This window comes from Thunnus thynnus, chromosome 14 (assembly GCF_963924715.1).
Source record: "Thunnus thynnus chromosome 14, fThuThy2.1, whole genome shotgun sequence".
Taxonomy (NCBI): Eukaryota; Metazoa; Chordata; class Actinopteri; order Scombriformes; family Scombridae; genus Thunnus; species Thunnus thynnus.
Window position 1 is genome coordinate 9,255,394 of NC_089530.1, and position 19,710 is coordinate 9,275,103.

Consider the following 19,710-nt stretch of genomic DNA (forward strand, 5'->3'; position numbering starts at 1 on the left):
GGATCATGTTACCAAGAATAGGGCTCAATGTGCCCAAAGCACAGCTGGCACAGCATAGGGGCGGGGACGAGGGGTGGGGGGTCGATCAACTGGGTGTGGGTCAGCCTCTAGTTATTGCCTGTATTATATCAAATATCAGTATCAGCTATCAGCTATCAGCATCCCTATGGGTTATAGATTCTGTTTCTGTTGTATTACTGAAAAAATAAACTCTTGGATTGTAGGGAATTATTCATAATCCTGTTTATGTATTATTCAGAATGGCTGTTGCCTGTAATCCTTGGTTCAATAACTTAATACCATATTTTCCACTTTTACCAGAAAGTCAGATGTATACAGTATTGACCACCAGCCTGGTATTAAGCTCTGAGAACAGTGAAAAAGAAAAATTCAATAGGCTTGCCTTTGGTCTTGCCAGACAGTTACAAAATCTCAATTGTGTTGTGTGCCTGCGAGGCGTAACGGCAGGATTAGCTCTCTCACCTGGACTGCTTATCTGTGTAGCTCATCTCTCCTTTGCAGGCACTTTGAAATTCCCTCTCACTCACTGGGGAGCTGCATCTCACCTATAACACAAAAGGCAGGAAAAGAAAAAGGGAGGGTGGTGGAGAAAAGGAAAAAAAGGAAGATCCTCCAAATCAGCAGACAGTCATCTCTCTTTCCCCCTTCCGTCTGCCTCCCAGGTCCCCACGGGCCATCACTATCTGTCAGTCAAGTCACAGGTGACCACCCTCTTAGCTGAACCTAGTGAAGGGCAACATCTTATAAGCCGCTTGCCTGCTTGGCCTCAATAGAAATCAGAAAGGGTAAAATAAAAACAAGGGGGGGAAAAAAAATCATTTTCCTCAAAGGTCATTGCTGGCAGAAAAACCCAGCCGAAACCTCAGCAAAGCTCAGGTGCTGTAGGCGTGTGAATAAAAGAAAGGCTCATGTCTTGTATTCTCTGTGTTATTTCACTGCCAAATTAGATAAAGAGACAGGAACAAATAGATAAGACAGGGCTGCTGAATTATCTTCATTTGCCAAGATGTCCTTGTCTGTTGTCCTTTTCAGCCTCCGAGCAACGAGCTCTGCTATCGATTCTCAATCGGTTGCTTCCAGTGCAAACAGCCCCGGCTGTGAGGAGGCATTCAAGGCGCGGGGCAGGTGGGTGAGTGGGAGGTGGGTGGTGGCTAGGAAGACCCACATCTCTATGCTGATTTTCCTTTTTTTTTATATCTCAGATATTGATTATGCAAAGTTGCACTGGTCTAGCCTGACCTGTGTGGCTGAGTGGAGGGGTTGTTTTAGAGGGTCATGGGAATATTGATGTCTGGAGGGTGAATGGTAGTTGTGAGAGTGGGGGTGTATAGTAGTGAATAACAAACAACCCCCACTGACCCATCATCAGCAATAAAAGCTTAACTGGAGCCGCAATCGATCTTCGGTGTTAGAAGAGGAGATGCAGAGACACTGGAAGGTCAAACGCAAAGTGTGTTTGAGCCTTTCTCGTCAGCATTGTGAGCACAGTTAGTTTGTGTCTGACATGACAGTAAAAACAGAGCGCAGACTCTGTCCATATGCAGCTAATAAGAACAGACCTATCATTATCTGCTGGCATGCATTGTTGAATATCTGCTTCGTGCCTGATGTGCTTTTCACCCTTTTGGAGTGATTTGTGCTTGATTTGAACTAGTCAACAGTAGAACATGTACAATCATTTGAAACATGCCTGAAAATGTGGATCATCAGTGCATAAGAGCGTTCAGATTATGTCATTCAGGTGCATACCACAATGCACACCCAGTTTTTTCCATCTCAGTCTCACCATGTGCAGGGTTGTTGCATCCCCAAAAGAGCAGATGTTCATATTTTAAACTGTGGGACAGATGTAAAAAATATAATAAATGTCACAAAATGAGGTAATTTCCTTACAGTAAGTCTATAATCTCTTTTTCCATACGTTAAATGATTGTGTATGATCTAACGAGACAAAGAATCTAGAGGCATGCTTGCTAGCAGCTCAGTGAATCCTGCACTCAGCGGTACTTTTAAGTAAAATGCCAACATGCTCACAATGACAACAGGCTGATGGAATTCTAATGTTTACCATTGTTCTTATTTTGGCGTCTTAGCACATGTGTACAAAATTTTATGCAATGTATCCAACAGTTGTTGAAATATTTCAGTCTACATCAAAATGGCAGACCAAGCAATCAACATTGCCATCCTTAGAGGCATCCTTGAAGTGTGGCTAAAAATGACCTTTGTACCAGATCGTTGTCAGTGTTTACATTCCCTAAAATGTTCTTGGATGAGTATTTATATCCCACGTCTCATCTTAAGCAGCTCACCTGAGGGATTTCTGCCTGTCTTCTCACATTCTCTCCCAGTGAAGATGAACTGGATTAGTGTCTCCTGCTTCACATGCCAGATGGTGACATTTATACGTCTTTATTCAGCATGTGAACAAAAGTAATACACGTTCATCTATGAGCCCCAATAAAACATAAAAAGCAGAAGATTTTGATTTGTGATTTTAATTAGTCTGCTTAATAGCAGGACTTTTATGTTCACCAGGAGCAATGAAGCAAACACTGAATATTGGTATTTTGCTGAATAGTTCATTAACCGGTTCAGTAAGTACAAATTAATGTTCCCTTCTTCCTCGCCCGGTGACAGCTCAGTTTATGATCTGGGAGAAAAAAAACCCACCATCACACCCCATTGTAATGAAGGATCAGTTTAGCTTAGATTACTCAGCTGAATTTGGCATTAAAATAACATGCGGTCAAAGACTTTCTGCATAAAAAAGTGTGTAATCATATATTAACCTGTTTAAATGCAAAACATTTATACTATTAATTATTTAATACCGAGTTGTTATGTAAACTGGTATTAAAAGCATTATATCATTATACCCAAACACACAGTTATAAATGAAAATATAGGGCAAAATATAAAATGTAATGTAGAATTTAGTTTTAATTTAACATAAAGTTATTAACCTGCACAACAAGATAAACACATGATTGAATAATACTTGAGGTAAACACACACATCTGTGGACAACAAGTCCGACCTATGACCCGAGCAATTATTTTGCATCGATTGCTTATGCGATCAATAATGTACAACATAATAAGGTTGAATGTATTTGCATAAAACAGTGATCTCAAGACAACCTTTAATCTCAGTAAAAAAAACCTCTCGCACTCCGCTCCAATCCTCAGACGTGCAGTTGTGTGTTATTTACTTACTTACTTCCTCACAACTTATTTGTCTTTGTTCCCCCATGTGACATAACACTCTGACAAGTGCTCACCGTGCTGCCTGGGTAATTTATGTGTGTAATAACAAAAGTGCAAAGCTCCGGTGATCTATATGTCAAATTCGAGCAAGTCAGCTTTCAGTCTGCCAGGTCCCTGAGGAACGAGAGATTTTCGCATCTTCATCAATTTTACTACACCTCCATGTAACACGCCACTCAACCCCTCCATCCAGCTTTTGTATGCTGTATAGCATTCCGTCTATATAATATTACTCTCTTTTTTCAGTACAATTTTCTACATCAATGCAAGTCATATTGCTTCATAGAATTTGTCACATTTTGAAGGTCATTTAGAAATGATCGAACAGATGTTTCTGACGTATCTGTATATAATTGATATGACAGTTTTTCCTTATTTTTTCATTAAAATCAAAATATGTCATGCTTTCAGGCCAGTAAATGATGCAAAAGATTGATTAACAGCTTGACGGCTATTAACTTTGCTAGCCTTTTTCTTTTACACGATACAGAAACAAACCTTGCAAAATCACAAAACAGAGCCTTTGATATTTTGTCGCTGTAAGACAATCCTTTTTTTTACGGAGACTTGAAGCAGGGGAATCTTCTGAGCTAACATGACGCGAGGATCAGAGAAGAATGGGATAGAAAGGGGTTGAGGATGGAGACACAGGTTTTTGTGTTCCTCTCTTTCTCCTAATGCTCAGATTAGTAACAAAGCCTGCCTCCCTTCCACTGCATTCCTCTGTGAAAAGGCATCTAGCCTGGATATTCTGCAGCCAAGGACAGACTCACTGATACAGAAAAAATGCTCCCTGTGAGCCTTCTTTTTTTTCCTAGTAGCACCTGCTTTTCTCCGGTTTGTGGTTACTGTAATTGTGCCCTTTCTCATGCAGCCACTAATCATCAACCTCTATCTGGGCACCATGTGACAGTGTCACTCTTTCTCCGGGGAGAGGAGAAAGAGTGACGTTAAGTGCGAGTGCAAGCCTTGTGGCTGCCTGTGTGTCTGTGAACAGCTGGAGGAGCTCAAAACACAACAACATCTGCAAGGAGCAAGGTCAGGTTTCCATCACACCACTCACCATGCAGAGCTGCATGTTGTCATGGAGGACCAAGGGCTGAAATATAACATGGCAGGGTGGCAAAGAGCCAAAATGGTATCACTAATTCTACCCCAGTATATTCATCTTATTTTACACCTGAGTCTTGTCTACATTGTTGATATGTTTCCTAAATTCCTGGTTTGCTACCTTTGGGTTTGCATGTTTTATCCCACTTTGATATGTTTTTCTGAATGTTTGAGATGCAGCACCTGGACTGACAGCCAGGCATGTCAGTGTGTGTGTGTGTGTGTGTGGGCGACTCATATTGTTTGTCATCAACCATCTTCCCGTCAATCTCATCTGGTGTATGGCACAGCTACGGCAAAGCACAGGCAATGAACAAACAGCCAAGACATACACCTCACAGGTCATTTTAATATGGCTTTACACAGTTCAGAGACATGAACGAGAAAAGTTTTCTGAGACAAGATTCAACTTCCAGCAACATTCTGTCACCTCAATTTAATCCAAGATTTCTATAAACATTTTTTCTTTGAGAGCATTGGCAGTCACACCTTTCATATTCACGTTTTTGGATTTGGATATGTAGTTGTAACTTGCACGCTTATTATCTATACTCAGTTTAAAATTTTAATTAAATGTCAGCTAATAAATAATGTTCAGTATTATGTGCTCTCAGATAAATTTGTTGAAAGATTCTTCATTTTCTCATGCAGCTGTAAATAAGACCATCACATTTGCTTTCTTTCCTCCACTTCGAGCTCATACAGTTGATGATGTGCAGTGCTTTGCATTCCTGGGTCCAGTTAGCTTTCTGGTTTACTCCCATAATCAATCACCAAACACAGGTGCTAACATGGAACCCACAAGGCAAGAAAAACAGAGGAAGACCTAGAACCACCTGAAGAAGAAGCACAGACCAGGAGATTAAGGCTGAGGGGCTGACATGGCAGCAATTTAATCAAAAGACCAGGGAGGATGGAGGGCTTTTGTTGATGGCCTGTGTTCCTTAGGGAATACAAAGGCCTAAGTTACGTAAGTTATTCTCAAGACGAAGTGGAGTTTGATAGAGTAAAATATTTCAGTCGTCTGAAGTATCAATTGTAGCTGCAATAGGCAAGAATGCAATACAACCACAGTGCATGCAGATCAATGTTTCTTGACATGAAAACTTCACTCTGATGTTGTTACTGATAACACAGTCTGTTATTGCTCTTTTCACCTGGACATGAGCAGTAGTCCTCTGATGAATGAATTAACTCCGCTCAACTTTTCTGGGGTTTTTGAGATGTAAACATTTATTTATGTAATTTACTTTAGGAACAGCTGATATGGGATCTGAATTTGAAACCAAGGGGACTGTTTGGCAGACACTTAAACATCAGAAGTATTGCTTCAAAGAGCAATCAGGTAATTAATTTATTGTCTAACTCAAATCTGGGCTTTCTATGTATTTCTGAGACATGGCTGAAAGAATCAACTCCCTCTAGTGTATTTATGGTATCAGGATATAGATGTTTCAGATGGGACAGAACTGAAGGAAGAGAAGGGAGAAGTGCTTATATATGTAAAAAAAAAAAAAAAAAAAAAGGCATAAAATGTCAACATGTTCTGTTCAAAGTGGCTGACACTCTAGAATATGCTGGGTTGAAAATGATCTTGTCTAAACAAATGTCATTTAATATCATAGGTGTATTCAGGCCCCCTTCAGAAAATGACACATTCTATGATCAACTTTATTAAATCCTGAAAAGCTCAAAATTCCACCTAGAACAATTAGTCAAAGGCTCAACAAGGATTGAAAAACTGTCTACTACAAAAAAAGATCTGATATTAAGTAACAAACAAGAAAGAATAACCAAAAGTTATAATCTGATTACTGGCTTATCCGATCACAATCTATCTCTATTTGCGAGAAAACTGACAAAAAATAGATTTAGGAATACTACAACCACTGAGTCAAACATCTTTCACGGCATTCCTAAAGCTAAGCAAGATGAATTTGACAATGAAATTGCTAGTTTGAAATGGGATGATGTACAATCTTCTGATGATCTGGATTGCGGCTGTAACACGTTTACTCATAGAATTAATTCTGTTGGCAAAAGATTCACTGTGAGGGTCCAGAAAAAAATTTAAAAATAAAAATAACCTACCTTGGTTTAATGAAAACCTGTGGAAACTGATGAAGTCAAGAGATGCAGCACTGAGGAAAGCAATGAGATCTGGAAGTGGTATGCAGATTTATAAAGGTCTGAGGAACAAAGTTATCCAAGAGCTGAGATTAGCTAAATCTTGTTTTAACATAATTGATGAGGCAAAAGGAAACACTAAACTGATCTGGAAGAAGGGGGACCCAAAGTTTTTAGGAGATTTTGAGCTCAAAGTACAGGGAGAGTTCATTGAAGATTATCTTTCTATTGCTTCTGTCTTTAATCATTTTTTCCTTGCATATGAGTTAAGTAAAAAATTTATAAAAAGGGAATTGGATATTGTTCCTATAGATGCTACAGGCCAGGCTTTAAAGTTGGCTGAGACCACTGAGACACAAGTAAACAAGATCATCAGCTCCTTAAAAAGTTCCAAAATTATGCTTTCCAATTTGACACCATGTTTGTTAAATCACACAAAGATACTTTAACTCCTCCCATTGCGCACTTAATTAACTTGGCTTTTAAACACAGCTCCTTCCCTGATGGCTGGAAATGTGCCATTGTAACACCTATATTTAAATCTGGAGACCGCCTTGAAGCCAGCAATTATAGACCAATAAGCATGCTGCCAGTAACTCTCAAAGGTTGCAGAGAAAATTGCTGTTGAACAATTACCAACTTTTCTTAACACAAGCAGTTTTTCTACCACACATGCAGTTCAACTTTAGAGCAAATCATTACACCGAAACAGCTACCTTGTACTTAACAGAGCAAATTAAATTTAGGCTTGATGGACGAGGAGTGGTTGGTGCTGTGTTTTTAGATCTACGTAAAGCATTTCACACGGTCAATCATGGCATTTTAATCTTGAAACTCTCTAATCTTGAAAATGTAATTTTTTATCTAGAGCACTGGCATGGATGTCTTCATATTTATCTAAAAGGATGCAATGTCTTAAAGTTTGTGATGCACTGTCCAGTGAGATGAATTGTACAATGAGTGTTCCACAAGGATCAGTGTTAGGTCCCCAATTGTTTACCCTGTGTTTTAATGACCTCCCTCAACAGTGTCAATGATGTAGAACTGCAAATGTATGCAGATGACACTGTTGTATACACACATGCAAAAACAGCTGAGTCAGCAGCTGTTAAGCTAACAACTGCAATGGAAAGGATCACACAGTGGCTTGATCAATCATGTGTCAGTCTGAATGTTAATAAGACAAAACATGGCACAACCTCATAATGCAGATATTTTTGTCAAAGGCAAAAGGATTGACGTAGTACTGGATCCAAATTTTAATTTTAAGAAACATGTTTCAAAAATGGCAAAAACCATAAAGTACTATCCGGCAAACTTAAGACACATCAGATATTGTCTCTCTCTGGATGCAGCCAATATATTTATGCATGCTATGATCCTTTCCGTCATGTCTTATCGTATTACATGTTGGGGACAGGCTGGAGTCATTATATAAACAAACTCTAAAAAGCTGATGCATTACCATCACCGGAGGATACTTAATACAATTTATTGAGCTTTGAGAATTTTAGATTATATTCTAATTTATGCCTTGTTTATAAAATTTTTGTGGCTTTGATGTGCTATTGCGTCTAACCGTGTAATATCTATGCTGTATTATTCTGTTCCCTTTTTCTATTCTTGTCATTCTTTATCCTTTTGTATTATTGTTTTTGACTAGTACTGTGCTCTAATATGTTTTAATTGTGACAAGGGACTGCAGATGAAAACTAGCTATAAAGTAACTCTGATACAGTATGTCAAATGGCAACATTTATTAAAAAGAAAAAAATTAAATTAAAAAAATAGTCAAGTGGCTTCACCAGTAAAACAAAAATAGCTTCTTAGCTTTAAACGTGACAGAGTATAATATTGTAAGGGTTATTCTAAACATCAGATGATTCATTTGGGTCAGTGAAGCTCTGTGGCTTTGCTCAAGGGTGGATATAAATACAAGACCAGCTGTACAACCAACACCACACTACAATAACTCTGCATTCAAATTATATAGCTTAGGTTTAAATGCTTTTGTGTGTGAGAGAAGTGTGAGTCAAGAGGGGTAGTTTTTAAAGCTGTAGTTGTTGGTGTTGTACTAGATTGCATTATTTTTAAGGTGATTTGCTACTTTCCACACCCCCTGCACATAGAGCTTTAAACACATGAAGTGCTCAAATTAAAGCTACTCCTCTTAAAATGAGCAAGAGCACAACTTAAAGTAAGAGCAAAACAAAAGGCGACGTCTCCTCCCATCACACTTCACTCGAGTATCACTTTGTTTGCCAGCACTCTGGCACTCTGAGGCATGCAAGCATTATGTAGGGATGAAGCCAGACTTAAAGTCTGGCTGTTGATGGGAACAAACATCCGCCCTGCTCCTCCTACTCTTCACACCAAAACACACAACACACGGGATCTAATGAACCACCATCTGGCACTACAGCAGACCTGGGCGTCTGCCCTGCACGGGCAACTCACAGAAACAAGTTCCCAGGTGGCTTCACCACTAAAATACAAATTCACCACGGCAATGTGGGTTAGGCTTCAAATGCTGGCATGCAGCACAGGTTGAAAGAAATATATTCAATATTGTTAGAATTTCAGAATTAGCATCAAGCTATTTGTTTGGGAGCTGAAACATAAGCATTGTTTGTTAACTACAGTACAAAACAGGAATGTTTCTAATCAAGAGCTCACGTTTGTCCATGTGTCAGCATTGTGTTAACATATTTATGGTGCTACTAAATGCTCATTTATTCCATTCGGCTATATAAAAAAGGGCAGGTAATGGCAATGTGTGCTTGTGCTGTAATAAAAGAGCTGAAATGAATTTCTCTGTGTGCATAAAGGCAAAGCGATGAGAGATCACAATATGGGCGGCTAAAGGTTTGCACATACAATAGGTCTAATTCAGCACACAAAGGCAGCACATTGTGTAGTGGAGATGTGAGCGATAGCAGAAATGAATAGCAATTGAAAGGTGTGAATGGCATCTCTCATTAAAAGCAAACACGCCGAGAGGCAAATAATCTTCTGATCCAGACTATTCATGCTTGTTTTAGTTGGACTTTCACACTGCTTCCATGTGAGAGAGAGCTGTCAGCTGCAGAATTACTGCAGTGGGAGTTTTTTGTCATGGCAGAAAGGAAAAGGTCTCTTTTTGTCTACCTACACTGCTGCCAGGGTGCAAAGGAACTCTTTCCTCCGATATAGGGGTGTGTTGTCACCCTCCAGGCTCAGCCGATGTTGGGTTCCCACAGCGACGGAGGCGTGAAATGTGCCTGGAAGCCAGGCTGTACAGTATGAGTGGCCATTCTGTCTCATTTCTTTGTCTTCTGTCCATTCAGAGAGGCATGTCTGGCTTGCAGCAGTATACCAATCAATACAGCCTGGCACACACATGCATGTAGTAAATTCCTACAAGCTGCACCACAGCCTTCAGAGCTCCTTGAGCCTTATTGAGTCTTTTCAAAGTGGAGATGGGAAAGTGCAGGATCATCAGTAACAACAATCAAAAAATTTTGAGGAACCGTTAAGAACACAAAGCTTAAAAATACCACTTTTTAATATGTTTTAAAAATGATATGTATGATTGGTGAGGGTTTTTTTTATACTGCTCAGACTTTCACTTCATTATTCAATCTGAAGAATTGAAAAGCATTTTCTGCCTTGGTTAATGAGGATTATCATTATAGCATCATCATACTAATGAGTCTAATTATCATCGTCATTATAAGACTCACAACCTATCTATTCCAGTTTGCTACCTATTACATTAGCCAGCTAACTAGCCAGCAATTAAAACAAACTGTAATAGTTTAATATTACATTATATTTGCTGTATATACAGCCAAATACCGAATATGACTACAATTTACTCATGTGTGACCACTTTGAGAGTGCTGTAAATCAAATGTAAAAACCGAGAACACTGTACCAACAAACAGAAGTCTCTTTTTGTTGACTTGCTGTTGCCTGGGTGTGTGACTGTTTTCCTTTTCAAACCACCGACTCGGCAGTGGCTCTAATGAACTCCTTATTGTCTTTGTGTAAGAGCCTGCTGCTGATTAAATGTGGTCATGGTTACATGAGTTGTCTTGACTTCTTGGTCTTTGCCAGCTGCTTTTCACTGAGTCTGAGCCCTTCCACACAGACCTATTAGCAAATTCTTCTGCTGGCTTAACGTCACTTCTGAGCAGTGGGTGTAGACGTGATTGCTCATATTTGGGCACTTTTCCAAATACTTCAGTAAAATATTACTGTGTAATCTATAAAGCTTTGCCAGGATAATCCTGATTTAATTTTGGTTGGCTGATTAACATTATATCTTGCTATCTTTTTGCTAGAGGTTTCTCATGGGGGCTTTGTTACGTTTTAAGCACGGTAAAGGTAAGAGAATTAGCCTGCATTACTGTGTAACTGATCTGATTTCAACTGGGAAACTTTCTCTCTCCATCAAAACTGAGACAGAAACAGATCAAGGCAAATGGAGGAATCTGAGAGCAGTGTGGTCATTGCTTTATTGTACTTGTCACTACAGTTCACTGTGATGACATAAAGAAGATTAAAGTTGCAGTGAAATATAAATTCCTTAGATTGGTTTGATGAAAGACATTAAAGCTACAAGGTAATTTTATCTCAGAAACAAAGGGCAAGAATGAGTAGGCTATAGATGACAATATTGGCACCACGCCCATAGTTTGTACAACAAATGCGAAGCTACTGCCAGAGACCAATTAGCATAGCTTAGCATAAAGACTGGAAAAAGGAAAAACAACTACAGTAGCCTGGCTCTGTCCAAAGGTAACAAAATCTCTACATCTCTACAATTCGCTTATTAACAAGATATCGTGTGAGTTAAATTAATTCAAAAACCAAAGTAAAACAATGTGCCGTTGTTTATGGGGGGTGAAACAGTCCATTTCTTGGCCAGTCATCATCGTGATAGGGGTGTGTTCCATTTAAGTCGGAGGTCAGAAATTTCTGCGTGGAAAATTCAAGCTTGAAGCGTTCTACGACTCACCACGCCTGATACAAACAATCAACATGGCCGACCGCGAGAAACTTGTCCTCTTATAGCAGGCAGCAAATAGATATTTGCAACATTCATGATTAATTTTGACATCACTCAAACATTGATAATCAGTGTTATTTTATTTACAGTCTTTTTAGACAGGGAAATGACTATATGACCTTAAGTTCATAAGACCTTAAGTGTTTCCATGTCACAGCTCTGAGTTCAAGAGCTGTTCCATCATACTTTTCAAGCAGGAGGTCCAAAATGTTTGAGTTCCGAGTTGTCTGGAATGCAGCGTAAAACCACAAGGTGTGTTTTTTAAACTTCGTAAATTGAACTGTTTAAACAAGTGAGATATAATTTTTGAGCTATAGAGGTGCTGGTAAACCGATTCATTAACCTTCACACAGACTCAGGACAACTGTTACCTCCTGTTTCAAGTTTTTGGACTAAGCTAGGCTAACCAGCCACTGGCTCTAGCTTCATGTTTGCTGCACAGATATAAGAGTGGCATTGATTTTCTCCTGTAACTCTCAGCAAGAAAGAGAATAACCATATTTCCCAAAATGTTGAACTATTTCTTTAACATACAGTATACAGTATGAATACAAATTGAAAGTTTTTTGTTAAGATCCACTGAGAAGTAGTTCTCTAAGTGCCCTCTTTCTATAAAGACATAATACGTTTACATAATAGTTAACATGATCTAATGGGTTCAGAAGTAGCAGGCAGGAAGCCAATAAAAGGGTCCACCCATCTCGTACTATTTTTAAATGACTGTAGTGTCTGCAGACAGGCACAGTACCAGGCCAGCTGAATAGGGCCGAAAGAGAGAGGGTAACTCATGGAGACAGTTGGAAAGAGCAGTCGATGTTCAGCAGTGTCATGTTGTGATCCAGCATCACAGGCACCTCTCCTCTACAGCCGAAACCCACAAAGAGCTTGACAGGGACAGCAGAGCAGAGGAGGGAGGGAGTGGACATCCACTCAAGAACGCCGGGTAGAAGGAAGTATTCATACTCTGCACCAATTTAGAGTTTTAGGTAGATGACTTTGCTCTCTATGTCTGGCTGTTCCTTTCTCTCTTTGTCTTTCTCTCTCTCCCGGCTCCTCACTCTGCCTGAGGCAAGCAGAAATCAGCTGATGTCTGCACAAACACAATGACCCCAGGTCTTGTGTGTTCTTGAACCGGCAAAAAAGACGAAACAGCAAGAAAAGAATAATGGAGTGCACCGAAAGAGGACAAGTTGTTTGGAGAATTGTAAAAAGCACTTAAGGTAGCATTGCTTTGTCATTGATGGTGCATTTCTAGATGGCAGCCATTTTACAGTGGGCCTTGAGAAAAGTTTTACTGCTATTTTTTTAAAAACATGAAAGCATCCGTCTCTCGAGGAGGGCAGGTATCACCATGTTGTTGGGTGATTTATGGATGAGCAATAGATAAAAATTAGCATACCAATCCTATCAATGTTTCAACCACAAACGTTTTACTGTTGTGTAAACTTTTGTCTCTAGTTCTTCTGCTTTGTCAGTTGTGTTTTGCTATGATGACACAAATGGCAGGGGAGGCCCACAGGTACGGTGCACTCACCTTTATGTCACTTCTTATTTAGGTCAGTAAGGTTCAGCACAACTGGTCACTAGCCATGAACAAATGGGCATCTCTCAGATCTTGAGTTCATGTGGGTGTACATATGTGTGTGTGTGCTGTCCACCATGAACGTCCTTTTCATTCATGCATTAAACTTTTTTATGACAAGAAGCCTTAAGATTCTGCATTGTCATGTCAGGTCCCCCAGCAAAACATAGACCATCATCCCTCTTAAAGCACAGTCTAATCTAATTATACTCAAATGACAAATATGATCATGTTAATTAGTCTTGCTAGTGGCATTGGTTTATGGATGGCAATGTTGGTTGGTCCACCACTTTGGTCCAGACTGAAACATCTTACAAACAGCTATTAGCTGGATTGCTATGTAATGTTGTACAGACATTCTTACATGAATCCTAATAACTTTAGTGATCCCCTGACCTTTCTTCTATTGCCACTATAAGGATGATCTTTGTGGTTTTGAGTGAAATATCTCAACAGCTTTTGGATGGATACATTCATAGTACTCACGGTACACATTTTAATAACTGGTGATTCCTTAACATTTCCCTTTAGCTCCACCATCAGGTCAAAAATTTAACTTCTCCAGTACTTTGGTTAATGACACTCCCCTCATCCTCAACTTGGTTTTAACGGCACTTGGCTAATTTTAGCACGCTAACATGCTAAACTAGATGATGAACATAGTAAACATTAAACCTCCTAAACATCAGCATGTTAACACTGTCATTGTGAACATGTTTGCAAGGTGACATTAGCATTTAGCACAAAACATTGCTGGCCTATAAGTACAGCCACATAGATGCTAGCATGGCTGCTAGTTAATGAGTTAAATTATCATTTAACTTTCAGTGTCCTCAATGTATCTGTATAAATCTATATATCTCTATCTATCTAGATGCAGCAGCAGTTGTAGCAGTGGCCAAAATGGTTTTTATTCAATTGTAAAACACCATTCCAACTGAAGTTGAAGGTTATAGGCCATCTCTCTTATACACACCCACTTTTTTGTTAGAGAGTGAAGAACTATTGTATCAACATTTCTAACAGCCAGCTCGTCATGCTGTATTATTCAAACGGTGCCTTTTCCCACCAGTGGAATGAGATTCTCTTTGACATGCTGTGGATGTGTTTCGTGGGCAGTGACACCAAAAAGAACATTTACCTTCAGGGCTTGTTTAGAAATGGTCACTGGGTTAGTGGTTAATGGGCTTAGACATAATATGTGGTTTTTGGAAGCCCATAATTTTAGGATTACTCATCAGATATTTGTCTTAGCTGCTGCTAGCTCTCTTAACATAGCTGGTGCAAGGCAGCAAATACCTGCACAGGGGTGATTTGCTGAGTATAGATGGAAGCGTAATAATACATTTTCCTTATTTACTTTTTAATCAATTAAAAGAATTAGGGCAAAATATGCCCTTCTTGGAAGACAACAATGGGAAAAGACTTAAATGTTTGGTGTGTTTCCTGATGTTTGATGAATATTTTGATGAAAGGCTTTGACTGCATATAGGACATTTTTCTTATCAAATGTAAAATGGACTGAAATTCGGTGCCTTTTCCCACCAGTGGAATGAGATTCTCTTTGACATGCTGTGGATGTGTTTCGTGGGCAGTGACACCAAAAAGAACATTTACCTTCAGGGCTTGTTTAGAAATGGTCACTGGGTTAGTGGTTAATGGGCTTAGACATAATATGTGGTTTTTGGAAGCCCATAATTTTAGGATTACTCATCAGATATTTGTCTTAGCTGCTGCTAGCTCTCTTAACATAGCTGGTGCAAGGCAGCAAATACCTGCACAGGGGTGATTTGCTGAGTATAGATGGAAGCGTAATAATACATTTTCCTTATTTACTTTTTAATCAATTAAAAGAATTAGGGCAAAATATGCCCTTCTTGGAAGACAACAATGGGAAAAGACTTAAATGTTTGGTGTGTTTCCTGATGTTTGATGAATATTTTGATGAAAGGCTTTGACTGCATATAGGACATTTTTCTTATCAAATGTAAAATGGACTGAAATTCAATTAGCATATGAGGGCAGAGTAACCAACTGTCACATATGTCAGTTCTGACCAATATGTTCTATTGTTTTTTGACTGATGTGCTTTACTCATGTGTCCCTTGGCTGGATGAGTGTACTGCTTTCAGAGAGACAGAGAGGGATGGAGGGAGTCTGTCCTTGGCGGCCTGTTGGGTCAGCTGTAATCTACCACGCCAAGTGGGAGGTCTGGGTTGATTCCAAGACCCCACCAAAGAATTAGCACCACAGCCCATGACAAATACTGTATGTGACACCACTGCACACGACCCAAAGGACACATAAAAAGTGTAATCAATCACATGACATACTAAAACAAAATGAAAAAAAAAAAAATAGAAGGAAGGGTGTCGACTTTGAGAGGCGTGAATGACCTTTTATCAGTGGTTGTTGTGGGCAAGGCGGTGGAGCAGATTAAATTTTGTACATCACCATCTCTTCCTCTGGGAAGTGGGCAGATAATCCCACTTTCATTTGAACAAATACTTTTTCTGTGGCAATGAGAGAAGTTTTGGGTATCAAGGGAGGAGATATTTCAGTTCTACCAACTGTCTGGTTCTATGATATTACAGCTAGAGAAAAAACAGCTAGAGAGAACTGATTTCATAGAGTTAATATAATATAATTTTTTCCCACTGAACCAGCCCTCTATGCATCTGCCATTTGAGTTATATAAGCAAGGCATTGCATTTTAGCAGAACGGATTTGAGATTTTCATATTTTATGCCTTTTAGTTTGAGTCTTCATTACACATTTTATTCAGTATGCTTGTTTTTATGAGTTGTTGCTCTCAATGAGCATTGAATGATGCCACCAATATACATTTCTAGCAAACTTATGTACTGAGCTTCACAGAGAATTCCTTATCTATTTCACTGTGTCCTGCATTGTCCTCTGGATTGTCTTTTTTCCCATGCTGGACAATCTTTTTTTACTGTATGTATGACATATTTGTCATCTAACTGCCCTTCTATTTGTAGATGGATCTCCACAGAGCTGGCGGATGAAAATCAACTGTGACGTACAGGATATGAGCCGCTGAGAGCAGAAACAGAAGCCACAGAATACATTGTATGTCTTTATTGTTTCAGCACCTGGACATCAAAGAAGCCATCTGTCATTGTAATTCAGTCAAAATTTTGGGATGAGTTTGTAAATGGGCATGTATGGGTCTTGTTTATGTCCACAGTTACTGATTTAAATCTCCTTGCAAGCTTTGTGATTCATCTCCATCTTTATAAATACATGACAAAAATCTGATAATTTGCTTCCTTCAAAAAACAATCCTCTCCTGATCTTTAAAACGGTTTTGTAAATGCACTTTTCCTAAAGCTACAAGATGTTCTCATAAGGTAGAAGAGAACAGAAAGTAGAGGGAAAGGCAATTATTTCACAAGCACTCACACTTCAAAATGACTGCTGTCCACCCACACAAAAGAGGCAGGTATAATCAGACTGTCAGTCAGTAGGAGCAAGGGCAAACGAATTTCACAGTCAGAGTAAAATGAACGTAGGTCATAGACTTATCTATGCATGTAGGTCAGAAAAACATCAGCAACAGCATGCCATTGGATTATGTATAGGGACACCTCCACCCAGATCCATCTCCATGTTGATGCTGAGAAGGTGTAACTGAGTCCTCCTGTCAGAAGGCTAATCCCTCACAGGGACAAATTTAGCTTCCGCTTCTCATCAAGCTTTCATCTGAGTCCAAAACTGATGTCACCGTGCATACTGCCCTTACTAACCGAGCTATGTTAAGAGCAAACAGCTTCACACCTGCTCAACAGCAACTCTGAACTGACGCCGCCGATATAGGAGATAAACGACTCACAGATTAATGAGTCAAGATCTTGTGGACTCGCCAGAGGCTTCTTCCTCACAACCAAAGAGCATCAGGAAGATTTGGAGTCAGGTCAACATCCAGATTCACAGACTGTCAAATGCCAGCAGGGTGTATTGGTGATGAAGAGAAGATCTGAAGCAGCCTCAAAGCTCTGATCAGTCATCCCCTCCCCAAAACCCCTTAAACCCCCTCTGGTGCCTGCGGGGGCCGTCTGCGGACACCCTGCACACCACGCGCAATTACCCTTTAAGCTGTTCCCAAGCATAATTACCATGCTCTTTAGCGGAGCAACACATGGTATTGCAATAATGTATGGAATGGTCATTGACGGTGTGTGTTTGAGTGTGTGTGTGTGTGTGTGTAGGGGGAGAGGTGTTGAGATAGTAACACTACCCTTTATCCTGTGTCCCAGTAGGAAAGACCACACTGTGATCAAAGTCTCTTTGAACATCCTTATTTATGGAGGTAAAATGGCAACTCCACTCTAGTGATTTTTTTTTTTTTTTAGAAATCTGTCTTATCTGTTATTGACAATCTGCCAAAAACAAAAATAATTGCCACAGGTAATAGACAACCATGCCAAGTGCTTGTATGAAGGTAGGAATTTTTCAAAACAAATGATGTGGCAAAGTGTTTATAGCTGCTCCAAATGGCCACACACTCAAAGGTGGAAATGGTTGTGTTGTGTAAATAATGAAAACAAGAGAGCTTGAGAAAAAACCTCAAACTCTGCTTACTTTCTCACCTTCGCACACCTGGCCAGTTGCGGCATGATGATTGATTAATGTCATGATTAATGCCAGATTGTCAGTTTCAAAAGGTGACAAAAATTGTCCAATGCAGCCCGTCTAATTCCAAAAATGTGGGTCAAGGGGGATTACAGTATGATGTTGTTCACCAATTTGGTTGAGGCATACTTAAGGCTTCGTTTTTCAGGATGTACATGCAAATGGTTTTAGTTGAACAAAAGTCAATTCCAGTTTATTACAAATTCAAATTTACTGTATTTTCATAGATTTTTCCATCGATGAGGAAGCTTTGTGTTAGGCAGAGCATTTCAGTTGTTCAAGTGTTGACTCATTCATGCTCAGTATCATTGGCTTATTGATGCATCTTCTGTTCAACCACCAGCTGAACATTCATATAAGTCTCAGTTCTCACTATTGATCTGCTGATTAATAGTACTAGTGATTCCTAATACCAACACTGCTGCTGCAACACTCTCTACCACCCAAACCTCCACCTAATTTGATTTAAGCTTTGCTATTTTTGTCTAGCGTTCCTACAGATGGGTGACAAATTAAAAGAAAAACTGGTACAGGTCTGAATGCTTGACCCCTACAGTGAGGGGATCTGGTGGCCCTGTTATGCTGTGGGGGGCATTTTGCTGGCATGGTTTGGGTCCACTTGTCCCCTTAGAGGGAGGGGTCACTGCAAATCAATACAAGTTGTTCTGAGTGATCACCTTTATTCTGTGATGAAACACTTCTATCCTGATGGGAGTGGTCTCTTCCAGGACGACAATGCCCCAAATCACAGGGCACGAGGGGTCACTGAATGGTTTCATGAGTACGAAGATGATGTGAATCATATGCTATGGCCTTCACAGTCACCAGATCTCAACCCAATTGAACACCTATGGATTTTGGACTGACGTGTTAGACAGCACTCTCCACCACCACCACCACCATTAAAACACCAAATGAGGGAATATGTTTTTGAAGAATGGTGTTCCTCAACCTTACAAGTCCATACAAGTCCCTACCCTACAAGTCTCTGGAACTCTTCTGGAGGGATGAACTCTGACTGAACTACTGGTTATAATAACAAACTTATTTGGAAAAGAATATGAAGGCGAATGCTAAAATTATTACCCAAACCGTCCACTGTAATCATGCATTATACTGACCAACTTCTTTGCTAAACTTTGACCCGTCGTACTTGACATAGATGTGTGTGTACAGTTTCTTTGTGCAATGACGTACTTTTTCTGATATTTGTAGTTGATGATTTCAAGTTTATTAACCCAGTGTTATTATAACTAATAGGAATGATGGCCAAAACCAGAGTACACCATAAATACACAGGAATTATCCTTTTAAGATATGAAACAGAATTAGAAATGAAATGGAATTTAAAAAGTCCACAACTGTGTAGATGTGTGTGAAGAGGAGGAGTGTGTGGGTGAGGTTGAGAGGTGAAGGGGGGCTTTTGCACTCATGCATGTGCCTCTCTACACGTACTTCCTTTGAAAACTCCATGCACGGCTTGGTGCCATCAATTGTTAGAGATGGTGAAGTGATTAATTTCTGTGTCAGGTCTTGGGCTGATTGGACAAGCCTTTGGGGAGAGTTGGATTGATTGGATGGTTCCTGTTTCTGTATAGCTGCAGTGGTGGTGATGGTGGAGAGGGGGAGGAAGGGGCTGAAGGGTGAAGAGGCACACGGTTCTCTCTCTCTCACACACTCTCCCCAGAGATCGTCCACAAATTAATACAAATCAGAGCCCTCTTCTCTGCTAAAGCCTTGTCGCTCACCTTCCCCCCAGGTAGGAAAAGGAGAGAGGACGATGGAGCAGGTGCAGCCAAGTGCAGAGCAATCGGAAGAGAAATGATTGGAATATCAGTGAGTGAGTGCTTTTGTGCTTGAGAGACAATGTATGTGCGTGTATATGTGTGTGT